This window comes from Podarcis muralis, chromosome 4 (genome assembly GCF_964188315.1).
Source record: "Podarcis muralis chromosome 4, rPodMur119.hap1.1, whole genome shotgun sequence".
NCBI classification, from domain to species: Eukaryota; Metazoa; Chordata; class Lepidosauria; order Squamata; family Lacertidae; genus Podarcis; species Podarcis muralis.
Genome location: NC_135658.1, coordinates 97,265,970 through 97,280,485, shown reverse-complemented (window position 1 = coordinate 97,280,485; position 14,516 = coordinate 97,265,970). Strand labels below are relative to the sequence as shown.

Sequence of the window (14,516 nt, the reverse complement as noted above, 5' to 3'; positions counted from 1 at the left end):
CCCCAAGCTTTCTTCTCTTCAGCTACCTAATTCAAGATGAGGAGGAAGCACATTTTTTTTTAAAAAAATGACATTGTTAAACAATTGTTCACAGAAACCCCTGGTGAGCCACTGCAGGTTACCCAGAGATCTACCAGAAGGTTCTGATCTGCCCAGCCTTGTTAAAGTGACTAAGTTTATGTGCTGTGGACTTAGAAGTCCTTGATTCCATTTTTCCTAAGCAGTTCATTGATCAAAGGTTGTGTTAAGCTACTAAATCTTGGCCACAGTGACCCGTCTGTAATATCAGGGTGATAACAGTGCCCTGCTATAAAAGCTGATGTATGAATTACTGAAAACAATATATATGAAGCATTTGAGGGTGTTGAGAGTACCATATAATAATGACAATAATAAAGAATAATTTCATTATTCCTGAGGGCAGTCTTTCTCACTTTTAGAATAGGTTTGAGAAGTCTTAGTGTGTGCAGTATCAGAGAGAAACTATTCTCATGAAAAGGAAAGCTAAGTACAGTGTGTTCAGGCTATGTATAATTGCTATTATTATAGTCTGTTTCACGAGATAATATAAATGTTAGGTCTTGAACAAATTATTCATTGCTTTCTATAATCTTGGAACTGCCAGAGCTTGCTTTACTATACGGCCAGGAGTTTCACTGAAGACAAAGTCCTTAAAACGTTGCCAAGAATTTTGTCGTTAACAAGTGTTACTAAGGTAAATACAGCATACAGGAAGTGTTTCCTGGGCTGTTAACCTGTGCTAGTGGTTACAGGTTGTGGAGAAGTAGGTAGGGCAGTAATCAACAAGGCAAGAATGCAAGGATTCAGAGAAACCTTTACCCTTGGTCTTTCAGGCCATTTGAGAAGGGCAATATGCGTGTAAATGCAGTTGCCAAGAATGTTAGTTTAAGAATGGTAAACACTGTTGTGAAATCAGCATTACTAAGCCTGCAGCAACCTGAAAACTCTACGAATCAAAACCAGCGCTGCAAATAACCATTTTGTTGATCGATCGGATGATATGTGTAAGAGGTTATCTCCAGGTGGCCAACCAAGAGAGACTATTGTGCAGGTTCCTTCCTGTTCTGAAGGTTGGCTCTCTCTGCTGTAAAAGCAAAGCAACGATTCTGCAGACAAACTCCCTGACTCCTCTGGAGGCAGTGAATGGGACTGTTCCCTCCATCAGCCTTCCTGGGTCTTGGGGTGGCCCATTCTGAAAAGCATCCTGGTAGTGGTGGAAGAGGTCACATGCATTGTGTTCATTCCTCTTTAGCAAAGGGTTTCCCAAACCTCGTGAGTTCATTGACCCCTTGATAAGCTTATAAAGCTGTCATCGACACTAACCCAAATGTAAATGAAATTAAGTGAAGAAATACCCTCCATTCCTCACTGGCAATGAAGGTGTACTCTATACATGTCCATGCCCTTTGTTTCCGAGGCTCATAGTTCCCAGTTATTATTATTTTTTGAACTGTGTCCTGTAATTACCACTCACCCATTAAAGCGGTGGGCGGGGTTTGCGACCTGGCACGGGCTTCCTGAGCCTGGGTGACACCCCCCTTTTTGCTTGCTGGCCATCGCTTCCGCCCTCCCTGACTAGCCAATCAGCTGCTGGCTGGGGGGCGGAGCAAGGGCCAGGTAGGGAAGGCTCCAGCCGACCACCTCTCCCTTTCAGTCTCTAGGTCTTTATTCACCCCTTCACAGACCCATTGACACTATCAATATCAACCACTTTAGGAAGCCCTGCTCTAACAGGAGCAGACTAGGAAAAGGCACATCCTTCTAACTCTGCTGCAAATGCTGTAGAACTGTCCCTTGTGTTTTCTGTTGTCCCACATCCCAAAGAGGAATGAGTTCTGTTACCTCAGCTGTGATTGGCTGGCTGGCTGATTTATCTCTTCCCCCACCTTCTGTGTGTGTGGGGGCAGGAGAGTGAGGGGAAACCAAGCTTGGACTCTGTCATGAGATGCTGCCCTTGGGTCCAGAGTCTCTGTCCCCCCACCCGGAGCTTTAAGTATGGAGAATAGAAAGGAAGCAGCTACCATTGATGCCAGCCCATAGCTTGGCAGTAATGGCAATTGCCCCTCCTTCCTGCTGTGTCATGTCTTCTAGGAGACTCAGATGAATGGATTGGGGGTGGATGATTGACTTTCGCCTGATTATTTGCAAGGTTTCCCTGGATTCCTTTAAATAAAGTTATAGGAGTTTTCCCTTGTCAAGAAATGTTATGATACCCCTTCCACTACCACACAAACATTGTATATCGTCATGAATCCTGTGGCCAACATTGTGGCACTTGTCACAGTGGCCTAATGAAACTTAAATAATTCTGTTCATTAATAGTAAAGCTGAGTTCAGTTAATAAACATTTTGTGATTTACTGTTTGTGTACCCTGTTCCTTTTAGGTTTGCAAAGGTATTGATTAGCTTCCTAAAACAAAAACATACTGCAGCAAAGCAACAATAAACCACACTACCTCTACAGTCTACAGTGGTTGTTTTCCTTCTGGAAGGTGACATGAGCTCATCTTCAGCTATAGTCACTAGGATATGTAATAAACTGAAACTGAGATCAGATAGCTTGAAAGGAAACAGTTGTGCAAGATATTCCTTAAAACTATAAGCATGAACTCTAGTCCAAAATGAGCAACAGGGATATATGGTAATTGGCAGTGAAATGAATGGTGGAATGGTAGCTCAATTTGAGAACTGCTGTTATCATTTTGGTATCTCTTACAGTTCTTGGAGTAAGAACTAACAGACATTATGATGAGCTCGACATCAGACTCACAAAAAAATATTATTTTCTTCATTAGTTAAGCTGATTTATAATTACAGCAAACAATGTCTAGTAGCTGCTATCAAATGCAAAACAACAACAACAATGCACTACAATTAACAATTAATGATTTGTGCAAAGATTGTTTGCACAACCCGGACTAAGGCAAATAAATATATAATCAGCAGTGGACTAGTCCCAACATGAGACAATTACCTTCAGTTATTGACAGATCATACTATCAATGAAAGCATCATTACCCAAGGGACACTACCTCCTGAGAAGATTCTTTGTCCTGGTCCTAGAGAAACAAAAGCACTATCACAGCTCCCATTAACTTAATTAGAATTTGCACAGCATCATGATGTATGTATGAGAAGTCGTGTAAGAAAATGACATGTCTGTTTCTCTTAATTGGAGCTTTCAAGCATGTCACAAACCTGTCTGGTGTTCAGCTTTAAATCATGATTTAAATTGGAGGGAGAGACAGTTACATTCGAAATATCCGTTTTAGAATAACACCACATCCAAACCATACTTTTAAACATTGTTATATACCTCTACCATAGGGACGCGGGTGGTGCTGTGGGTAAAAGCCTCAGCGCCTAGGACTTGCCGATCATGGTCGGCGGTTCGAATCCCCGCAGCGGGGTGCGCTCCCGTCGTTCAGTCCCAGCGCCTGCCAACCTAGCAGTTCGAAAGCACCCCCGGGTGCAAGTAGATAAATAGGGACCGCTTACTAGTGGGAAGGTAAACGGCGTTCCGTGTGCTGCGCTGGCTCGCCAGATGCAGCTTGTCACGCTGGCCACGTGACCCAGAAGTGTCTCCGGATAGCGCTGGCCCCCGGCCTCTTAAGTGAGATGGGCGCACAACCCTAGAGTCGGACACGACTGGCCCGTACGGGCAGGGGTACCTTTACCTTTACCTTTATACCTCTACCAGTTATGGCATCCCCCAGTTAATCCTATGAACTGTAGTTTGTAAAGGGTGCTGAGAGTGTTAACCAATATCAGTTCACAGTGCACTTTTCATAAGTGCATTTAAGCATATAAAGGAACATTAGACTTTGGAATTTAAGTTGAACGTTTCTTATGAGACAAACACTGTTTTCTTAGACTAGTGTTTGCAAGTATATTTGTAGCGGGCTGTTCATAATGGTCTTCAGAACCAGTTATTTTCGGCTTCAAAGAGTCTTCAGTGCAGCTGTGAGTTTCAGCGTAGAAGCTAAAGGCAGGACTCCTTCCTAAATGCTACCTAGGCAGGTAGTTATGTTTGGAGAGTTGGGTGGCAAACAGCTAATGTATATTCTCAACCCCTGGAGGGGAGATTGAGAACTTCTACACCAATTGCTGCCTTTTCCAGCATTAGGATTGGAACTATATAAACACTGAAATTCAGTAAGTATGTGTTTAGTCATTTGGGAGAATGCCTAGATTTTGAACTACTGAAAATAGTGTATAATTATTTTATTGGGACATGTTTTCTGCACGGGGGGGGGGGGGGGGTTGAGTATGAATCTCTGCTTCTGTAGGAAGTAAATGTGCTTTAAGGTCAGCCGAGAATATTATAGGGTGCAATGTGAAACTCTTGCTAAAAATACTTGCAGTAGCATGGGTAGAGCTAAACAGTACATTTCGGACTCTTTAATTCTTCCTGTGACGCACAGTTTGGAAGTTTCAGTGCCTTGTTATGTTTTAAAATTGAAACTTGTATAAATATCGAAACCATAGATTTGGAAACACTGGTATTGTGTAGTTCTGGAAAGAAAACTCACACTAGAAATTCTTACATAAATCTGCTTTGTAGAAATTCTCTTTTTTATAGATTGAAAAATGGATCTATCTATGGACTGTAAAAATGGAAATAGATATTATACCCTTGCTTAGGTATATTTACTTACACACAATAGTATTTAATGCCTACAAACATCTGGTTCAGGCACAAGGGTCATTTAACCCTGCACGTTGTTCCCATAGTTACCACCCAGGTGCTTATGGGAAATCAGCAAGCACAACATAAGTGCAACAGCAACTTCTCCTCTTGAGAGTCCCAGCAACCAGCATACGGAGGCATATGTTTCTGACAGTGAAGGGTAGCACACAGTCATCATGACCACAAGCTATTGATAACCTCACCCTCCCTGAATACGTCTAATCCCTTTTTAAAGCTATCCAAGTTTCTGGCAATCAGTACCTCTTGAATTTTATTCAGAGTAGACCCATTAAAATTAATGGACCTAACCAGTGCTTTTTTTCCAGGGGGTACTCAAGGGTATGCAGTACTGGCCCCTCTTTTGTTGTTGTTAAAAAGTGTGGCACTCCAGTGATGGAAAGCATCGGGCATATGAGAGTTATATTATAATGCACCTTTCATATATCAAATGTGGAATCATGCGGTATGATAGGTTATCTTCTGGAATTTAAGTATTGTGTGTGTTTAATCTGTTATGATATATTAGGGTTTTTGTTGATGTCAATTATAGCATAATGCTAATTTTAAAAAAAGGGACGCGGGTGGCGCTGTGGGTAAAAGCCTCAGCGCCTAGGGCTTGCCGATCGAAAGGTCGGCGGTTCGAATCCCCGCAGCGGGGTGCGCTCCCGCTGCTTGGTCCCAGCGCCTGCCAACCTAGCAGTTCGAAAGCACCCCCGGGTGCAAGTAGATAAATAGGGACCGCTTACTGGCGGGAAGGTAAACGGCGTTTCCATGTGCTGCGCTGGCTCGCCAGATGCAGCTTTGTCACGCTGGCCACGTGACCTGGAAGTGTCTCCGGACAGCGCTGGCCCCCGGCCTCTTGAGTGAGATGGGTGCACAACCCCAGAGTCTGTCAAGACTGGCCCGTACGGGCAGGGGTACCTTTACCTTTACCTTTAATTTAAAAAAAATACAAACAATAACCTGTAAATCTCATTCAGTAAGCCCAGCTAACAGAGTTGTATGATGAAGAATAATCTAGTTGCCTGTATGCTGCTAAAGCAAAACAGAATTAGAACTTCATTTTTGAGGGCAAACGCAGTTAAGATCTTACCTAAACTTATTCAAATGGAAAAGGACAGCAGGCTTGTAAGGTTTCTAGCATTCGCAGGACCCAGGAGGGCTGGATTAATTCTGTCCAAATTTCAGGAACATTTCTTACTGCTTACCTCATAGACATTTCTGTTTGTGGCATCTCTGTGTCTCTGAACCAAGCAAGATTATTGAGTTAGTGGTTGTTGGTTATACTATGTGTTGCTGAGAAGCGGCAGCATGTACTGCAAAATTTTAAGTATTGTATGTACTAAAAGGCCAAATGCTGATAAGCGGGTTCACATGCCAACAGAGATGCTTTATTTGTCACATTGTTATAACAATCTGTAGAAAGCAAAACAAATCAGATTTGTATCTTTTAAAAATAATAATATTGTACTTATTGGCATCACTGGTCTGAAATGCACATGTTCACCAGCAGACCTGTAACAGATAAGTTTCCAGCAAAAGAAAGAAGAATAAAGACCTCCCCTAAAAGTCTAGAAATAAATTTGTTGGTTTTTTAAAAAAAAAACCCGCCCCAAAAAGTGTGGCACTCACTATAACAACTTCATGGTGAGTACCAGCACCTATTTTTCTAGGGAAAGAAGCACCGGACCTAACTTATTCACGTTCATTAATTTCAGCGGGTCTACTCCTGAGTAAAACTGAAGTAAATACCACCCTAAAATTTACGTATGCGATGTATGAAGCACTTCCAACACTCAGCTTTGTTACACAGCCCTGGGTTTGGAGAGTATGAGAGGTAGAGGAAAAATCCGAGGTGAGCAAAGGACTGTAATATTCTAGTTTGTGCAGCGTCGTGTGTGCGTAATGGTACATATCTGAGTTAAACATTTATGTCCTTCTCACAGCATGCTGTATAGTTTTGGGCATTTCTTAAATAGTATTCTTTCTTATATAAGTGTGTGTAGGTTTCATGTGTTGCCTTCCCATTAGTTTTATTCTCACATCCCAATCATTACAGGTGAGTTCAGTCCTCCTTGAAATTTTGTAGTACCTTTATCCTCCTGATTCACCACAGCTTCCTAGTGGAGTCAGATGTGACCTCAGTTTTGGCAATAGATACACGGAGGCTAGATCCCTTTGGCGTTAATGGTGGTCTTGTTCAGCCTAAACAACAATATCACTAGATCAGGGAATGCCAACCTTTTTGGAGTTCCCTCCCTAATATCAGCCGCAAGAGCCTAGATAGTATCCACCAGGTTTAGATGCCTGAAATGCCCCAAACTGAGAACAAATTGTTGCCTTACTTCATCCAGAGTTGTTTGACTGTTTATACTTGAGATGAGCATTCTGGTTTAAATTAAGAAAGATGAACTGGGGATTTAGCTTGGAATATCAGAGCCTTAATTTATGCCAAAGAATGTGAAGGTTTGGTTATATAACAAGAATTTAAATTAAAATGGCCATGTGTGAATTAGTGAAGGTTAAAGTGTTCTTCCTGGTAAACGTTTAATATAAAAGCGGCATATTTTTATAGCACCGCTAAGTTACTGGTCAAAAGATAAGGTGCTGTAATAACCCTGGGTGTAATTGCAAACAAGCGATAATACTGTACTTGAACAACCGAAGAACAGCATAAGAAGAACATTTGCAAAGTTAAATTGAAAAAAGCAATCTGAGTGACATTCCTTTTTTTGCTTTCTTCCTACGTATGACAAATTTAATTACAAAACTCTGCAGCATCCGTAACTATAAAGAATAATACTGAATCTTAAATATTTACATAACTATGTAAAAATAAAATGAAGTGGAGTGAGATTACTAAAGCATAGCAAAGCAAAGCTTCTGAGTGAATAAACATATCAACAGCTACATAAATCATTCAAACATAGTATCTTCTTTGAATACTTCTGTCCCATGACTATTATTTACCCATGTATTAGAGATGTAGCATAAGCACTTGCCTGCTCTATGGGATCATCAGATTAGCTGTATAAGTCAGTAGCTAAACATAGTGCAATGCTTTTAGAACGTTAAACATTTGGGTGCATTGGAAATAACTCATATTTACCTTGGGGGGGGGCATGTGCTTGCCATATGGCTATACAGCTATTATTGAACAGTACTTTAAACTTGTGGTTCATTGGCACTGAGTGAAACAGAAGTTTAAGAGCTCACTTGAAAAGCTTTCCTGGAGGCCTGCTCTTTTAGGAAGTATGTATTTTATTTTCCTTAGCAAAGGGGGGGAACAATTTTCACCTGGTATAGTTCAGCTGTATGCGGGGGGGGGGGGGGGATAAAACTCTCCCCAACTCATGACTATATTAACAATGAACTTTAATATAGGCAGAATATAATCATGAGTGCAGATTGGTGAGTACAGGTGAGTGCTTCCCTTCTAAGGTTGCTCTATAAACCGTAGCTGTTGTTTTTATTCCAGAAGGAAAAAATAAGATGGGCCCAAAAGAGCACGTGGTTGACACACACACCCCCTCCCGGAAATGATCTGCCCAGAAACATGCTGGGAATTTTGTGTGCAACAGAGAGAGAAAGAGATTGCTTGGCTTTTGATGGTGGCTATTAGTACAGTGGTACCTTGGGAAAAGGACGCGGGTGGCACTGTGGGTTAAATCACAGAGCCTAGGACTTGCCGATCAGAAGATCAGCGGTTCGAATCCCCGTGGCGGAGTGAGCTCCCATTGCTCAGTCCCTGCTCCTGCCAACCTAGCAGTTCGAAAGCACAAAGTGCAAGTAGATAAATAGGTACCGCTCCGGCAGGAAGGTAAACGGCGTTTCTGTGCGCTGCTCTGGTTCTCCAGAAGCGGCTTAGTCATGCTGGCCACATGACCCGGAAGCTGTTCGCCGGCTCCCTCGGCCAATAAAGCGAGATGAGCACTGCAACCCCAGAGTCGGTCACGACTGGACCTAATGGTCGGGGTCCCTTTACCTCTACCTTGGGTTAAGAACTTAATTCATTCTGGAGGTCCGTTCTTAACCTGAAACTGTTCTTAACCTGAAGCACCACTTTAGCTAATGGGGCCTCCCGCTGCCGCCACTGCGCAATTTCTCTTTTCATCCTGAAGCAAAGTTCTTAACCCGAGGTACTATTTAGCGTAGTCTGTAACCCTGAAGCGTCTGTAACCTGAAGTGTATGTAACCGAAGGTACCACTGTAGATATTTAGTAAGCGGTCCCTGAAGTGGGTGGAGGAAAATAAGATGAACACAATCCCACTTTGAAGGTGGGAGACAAAAGGAAGTTCCGTGGTTAGGACAGACTTACTTATGTAGACCTGAAAATAAGTGGGTTGGTTATAGGTTCCTAGAACCATAGAATTGTAGAGCTGGAAGGGAGCCCAAGGGTCATCTAGTCCAACCCTCTGCAAAGCAGGAATCTCAGCTAGATCCTACACGACAGGTGGCCATCCAACCTCTGCTTAAAAACTTTCAAGGAAGGAGAGTCCAGCACCTCTTGTGGAAGTGTGTTCCACTGTCGAATGGCTCTTACTGTCAGAAAGTTTTCCCTGATGTTTAGTCAGAATCTCCTTTCTTGTAACTTGAATCCTATCATTCAGGTACTACCCTCCAGAACAGGAGCTTCCTCCATCTTTCATGTGACAGCCCTTTAGATATTTGAAGATCATTTATGTTCCCCTGAAAATTAGAGGGTTGGTTATAGGCTTCCTAGAAAAGTAGTGGGATAACATCCTACCCTATTTCGATCACCGATAGTAGTAATTCAGAATTTTTCTCTTGCTGGCTCCAAATACTAGAAGGTTTCTATTTCTGGAATGGTTTTGTATTTATGCATGATGTGTTTTACATTGTGGTAAGAGGCTTTCCTGTGGTATGTTTGTAGCCACAATTCTAATAGTAATTTCAGCCTTTACATTGCATAATTATGAACTCGGAATGGAACATTCTCCATGAACATTGCTTTCAAAACGTAAAGTCTTATCCTTTGTTACAGTATGTGATGGCTGCTGCTGAGTCATTTTTATACATGCCCTTGTGCTCATTTCCTCCCCAGGGTTGTAGCCTCACATGGAGTTTTTGAGGCCTATTTGTGAAATTCTTATGGATGACTCACTGGGTAATATCAGTTTCACACAATCTGAATAAGTTGAAAACTATGCAAGCAACGGTATCGTTGGTGTTCCACCACATGGTTGAATAACTTGAATGGTCATATTTGCATAGAGTATGCTGTCGGTCTTGGTACGCGAGTCTCATTGGGTGAAATGGTAAGATACCTGTATGAATGAGGAAGGATCTGTATAATGAGAGGAAAATATTGTCCAATTCCCAAAAAATAAAATAAAAGTTGGCCTTGTATTCTGTTTCTAATACTAGCTGGAATAGTCCACGTAGTATATAGGATATTTTTGGAAGTCTCCTAAAGCTTTGGGCAGGCATGCTCCAAGAAATATTGTAAATACATGAATTAAAGGTGTTGTGTCTGGTGGTCAGACCAGAAACTCTCATCTCTAGAATCAATTAATGACCTGATTCAGACATAAAGAAAAAATAATGGGGTTGTGTCCAAATGGTTTTTTTAAACAAACAAACAAAAATGAACAAAAAGCAGAGAAACAAACTTTTGTCCTACCTATACGAAGAAAGCAGGCAATTATGTGTATTTTTATTCTAACAGCTATTTGAGAGGTGGTAGAGTGTGGGGTTTTTCTGTCTGGAAGGGGGCACTGTAGTATGCCAAGCCCCTGCCTAACTTTATCAGCTTCATATTATGAAATTCAACATCACTTAACTTAAAGGGGGTGCGGTTGGAGGCAGAGGAAGTTAAGCTTTCATTACAATGACTCTGAGAGTCCTTTCAGTGCAGAAAGAAGAGAAACAGAGGAAGAGGAAGGGTGGCAGGGAAGCCCATGAATCGTGGCTGCTTCTACGGAACTTTCCTATTCTCTATTTTAACAAAAAAGAAAAAGAGAGAGAAACATTTTACTTTACCGGGGCAAAAGAACAGCTTCTTATCAGCTGCCAATGGTGCTATGCTAGTTAAACGTGCTAGGAGAGGCAAGCTGCAATCCTTTCAAATGCACTGGTCACCATTGCCCCAGGGAAGTAGTTGTCCTAGCGCAAAAGCACAACTCTGCCCACTGCTAGAAGGACCCAGGTTTGCAGCAGAACTAAAACTTCCAGGGCTCTTCCAGGCGACCTGTCTACCCAGTGTTCATTCTTACTTGTTTGCACAAAGCTAACATGGTGGTTAGACTGTGTCCGGTCTTTCCTGAGCATTCCTTTTGATTTGTTTACAGGGTAGTTTTGTGACAATGAGCATTCATTCTGTGTTGCTTGTGGGGTGCTTAACCCACACATATCATTGCATTTCCTCATCCCTTTGTAAACCACCAAAATCATGGCGACATCAATAATTTCTGGAACCTGGAAGTGGCCATATTTCAGAGCAGCATGGAAGCTCTGTCGCAGGAACAAGAGAAGAGAGTGACTAGGAAGGCTCTGTGATTCATCAGTACAGCTACTGCAGCTCTGCTGAGTGGGCAGACATCTAGGTTTCTCTTCTTAGATTGAAGCCATCTGGCAGCCACAGTTTTTCAGCATAAGAAGAAAGAGCAGTCTGCCAGAATCTGGCCTTGAGGCATCAAACAGGAATCCAGCTGGAAAGGGTTTTACTTTGGTGGTGAGCTGGAGGGGGGGCAGGAATAGCAGCAAGGAGTGGGCCAGTGGGAGTGGGCAGGCAAAGCTCTGCCACTTCTTCAATATGCTGCCTGAAGCAAGGGGCTCATCTTCCCTCATGGTAGGGTCAGTGACATGAAAAGTTTATGTGTGGTGACGGACGAGTAATGTGTTTCTCTCTCTGAAAACTATAACACAGCAATCAACATGCATATGTGAGCTGGATCTAGGACTATAGAGACTCTGAATTAGAGACTTGTTGGCATCTGTCTGTCTCTGGAGACACCGGAAGAGTGTGTCTTCAGGGGTAAAGTCAAACTGATAGACAGTTAATGCATGTGCTGTGGCTGTAGGGACCAGTACAGGAGAGACATGTTTTATTGCAGGTGGTGCAGATGAAGTTGTCTGATGTTGCTGCTACAGCTGCACCATAGCGTTAGAGACTACTTTGTCATATATAGAGACTATGACATATACAGGGGCACGATGACTGAGTGCTTTTGGGTGTATTCTTAATTTCTATTTAGTCATTTATTAAATTGGATGCACAACATGCTGTTTGCTGTGGCTGTATTTTACTGATCCTCCTTCATCGTCTCTGGGTTTTTAGAAACCCGTCAAACTAGTCTCAAGTTAGTTTGGGTCATCCATACTGAGCCAAGATTGGTTCCTTGTCCGCTTGTGTTTTGCCCAGCAATACCAGTCAAAACTTCTAGGAAGCATTTCTCTTTTTTTAAATTAAGAATCCAAGGCTATACAAAATCCACGGAGTTCCATCCTGGTTAGAGACTTGATCAGTTGCCATGCAAGGGATTGCTTTAAATTGTCCATATGCACCCCAGTGTTGAAATATTGGTCTGTCTGTGCCAGGAGCAGGAATGTCTTATGACCTTGACAAGCTTGAATTAGATTTTATTCACAAGATTTAGAGATAATTAGATTTGGTAGTCGGAATCCTATGCCCCTTATTATGAAATAGTATAGTCAGTTTCATTGTAATATAGCAATCAGTCATAATACACTAAATGTTAACTGTAAACAGTTGGAAGGCAACAACTTGGCATGTTCTGAAACAGTCTGAGTTTCATGTTGGATGGCAAACACTTGAACTTTGTTTCCTACTGAAATACATACAGAAAAATACCTAGTCAGACTTCTTAAGCACATTTTCATTGTTTTTGTTGATTTCTAAAATATGCCTTTGATTCTGACCCTCAGCAGCATTTGTGTAATTACAGTTTTGAGTATGACATATGGGTGACAGTATGATTTTTAAGTCTGGGACATCTTTATAAATTAGCATTGGTCGCAACTGACCGCTAACACCATGCCGATTACAAGCTTGAGGTGGTGGTGGTAAAACAAGCGTGTTTAGTTGCTCTCCCTTTTAGGTTCTTTTTAAAAAATAAAGTAGAGGGTGTTTTTTTAAAATAATAATTTTTAAAAGATGGTTGTCGCTTCCCAGTTAAAGTAGGCAATAAAAAGATTTCCAGCCTTCTTTGATATTCTGATTTCCTGTACAGTGGTGCCCCGCAAGACGAATGCCTCGCAAGACGGAAAACCCGCTAGACGAAAGGGTTTTCAGTTTGCGATGCGCTTCGCAAGACGAATTTCCCTATGGGCTTGCTTCGCAAGACGAAAATGTCTTGCGAGTCTCGCCAATTTTTTTTTGCTCCCCCCCCCCTTTTTCAAAGGCGCTAAGCCGTTAATAGCCTTTTAGCAGCTTAGCTGCTAATCCTTTAATAGCCGCTAAGCCGCTAAATCGCTAATAGCGCTAATCCTCTTAGCCGCTAATGGGCTTGCTTCGCAAGACGAAAAAACCGCTAGACGAAGAGAATCGCGGAACGGATTCTTTTCGTCTTGCGAGGCACCACTGTACTAGGTAGAAGGGCTGTAGCTAGAGGGTGGTGAGGTGGGCCCCCACCAGGGGTGCAGGCGAGGGGGCAAAATCGGCTTAAAATATGTCCATAAATAAAAAGGTTTTAAATAGAGGGTGAATGGAATGGGTGGAAAGGGGGATTGGAGGAGAGGTGGAAAGAAAAGCTAATTTGTCCATGGCTAGGGGGTGCAATCTGGACGGTTCTATCAGGGCCGCAAGATCACCTAACTACGGTTCTGCAAAATAAGATTTGGCAGATCCAAACAACCCTAGAAATAGACACGGGGTGGGAAGACTTTGAAATGCATTTTCTTCATCTCTTGTACCCCAGTTTTGTTTTCCAGAGTTCAGGTTAATGGTTTTAAGTACAAACAAGTACCATATTCACTGATAGAATGCTTAATAATAATAATAATAATAATTTATTATTTATACCCCGCCCATCTGGATGGGTTTCCCCAGCCAATCTGGGCAGCTTCCAACAGAACACTAAAATACAATAACCTATTAAACATTAAAAGCTTCCCTAAACAGGGCTGCCTTCAGATGTCTTCTAAAAGTCTGGTAGTTGTTTTTCTCTTTGACATCTGGCGGGAGGGCGTTCCACTGGGCGGGTGCCACTACCGAGAAGGCCCTCTGCCTGGTTCCCTGTAACTTGGCTTCTCGCGGCGAGGGAACCGCCAGAAGGCCCTTGGGACTGGATCTCAGTATCCGGGAGACGCTCCTTCAGGTATACTGGACCAAGGCCATTTAGGGCTTTAAAGGTCAGCACCAACTGATGATCTCTCCCAATGGCTGCATGTAGATGTTGAAAAGCATGGGGGAGAGGACAGAACCCTGAGGCACCCCACAAGTGAGATCCCAGGGGTCGGAACACTCATCCCCCCCCCACTTTCTGAACACGGCCCAGGAGGAAGGAGTGGAACCGCTGTATGACAGTGCCCCCAGCTCCCAGCCCCTCTAGACGGTCCAGAAGGATGTTCTGGTTGATGGTTTGAATGGATTGTTGTACTCCAGTTGTATAAAAGGAAGAAAACTGGTTCATTCTGTCATAGAACTGTGTCAAGGCAGGATTCTGCTGTAATTTAAATGATCAGAATACATACATTCAGGTATGTGTAGAGGGACAGCCCAAGACATTTTGTTTCCTAAGGCAGAGTAACAAATGATGTGTATTCATACCCCATCAAGGTACATAGCATCTAAGGCCAGCCAAGTTATTTTGGCACCTGAAG

The 14,516-nt window shown here is 42.5% G+C and overlaps 1 protein-coding gene across 15 annotated transcripts in view; it reads left to right on the top strand.

Annotated features, from left to right (window-relative positions):
- The window catches only part of LMO7 (LIM domain 7), a 149,847-nt gene that overhangs the window by 69,734 nt on the left and 65,597 nt on the right, over positions 1-14,516 (top strand). The window lies entirely within an intron of this gene.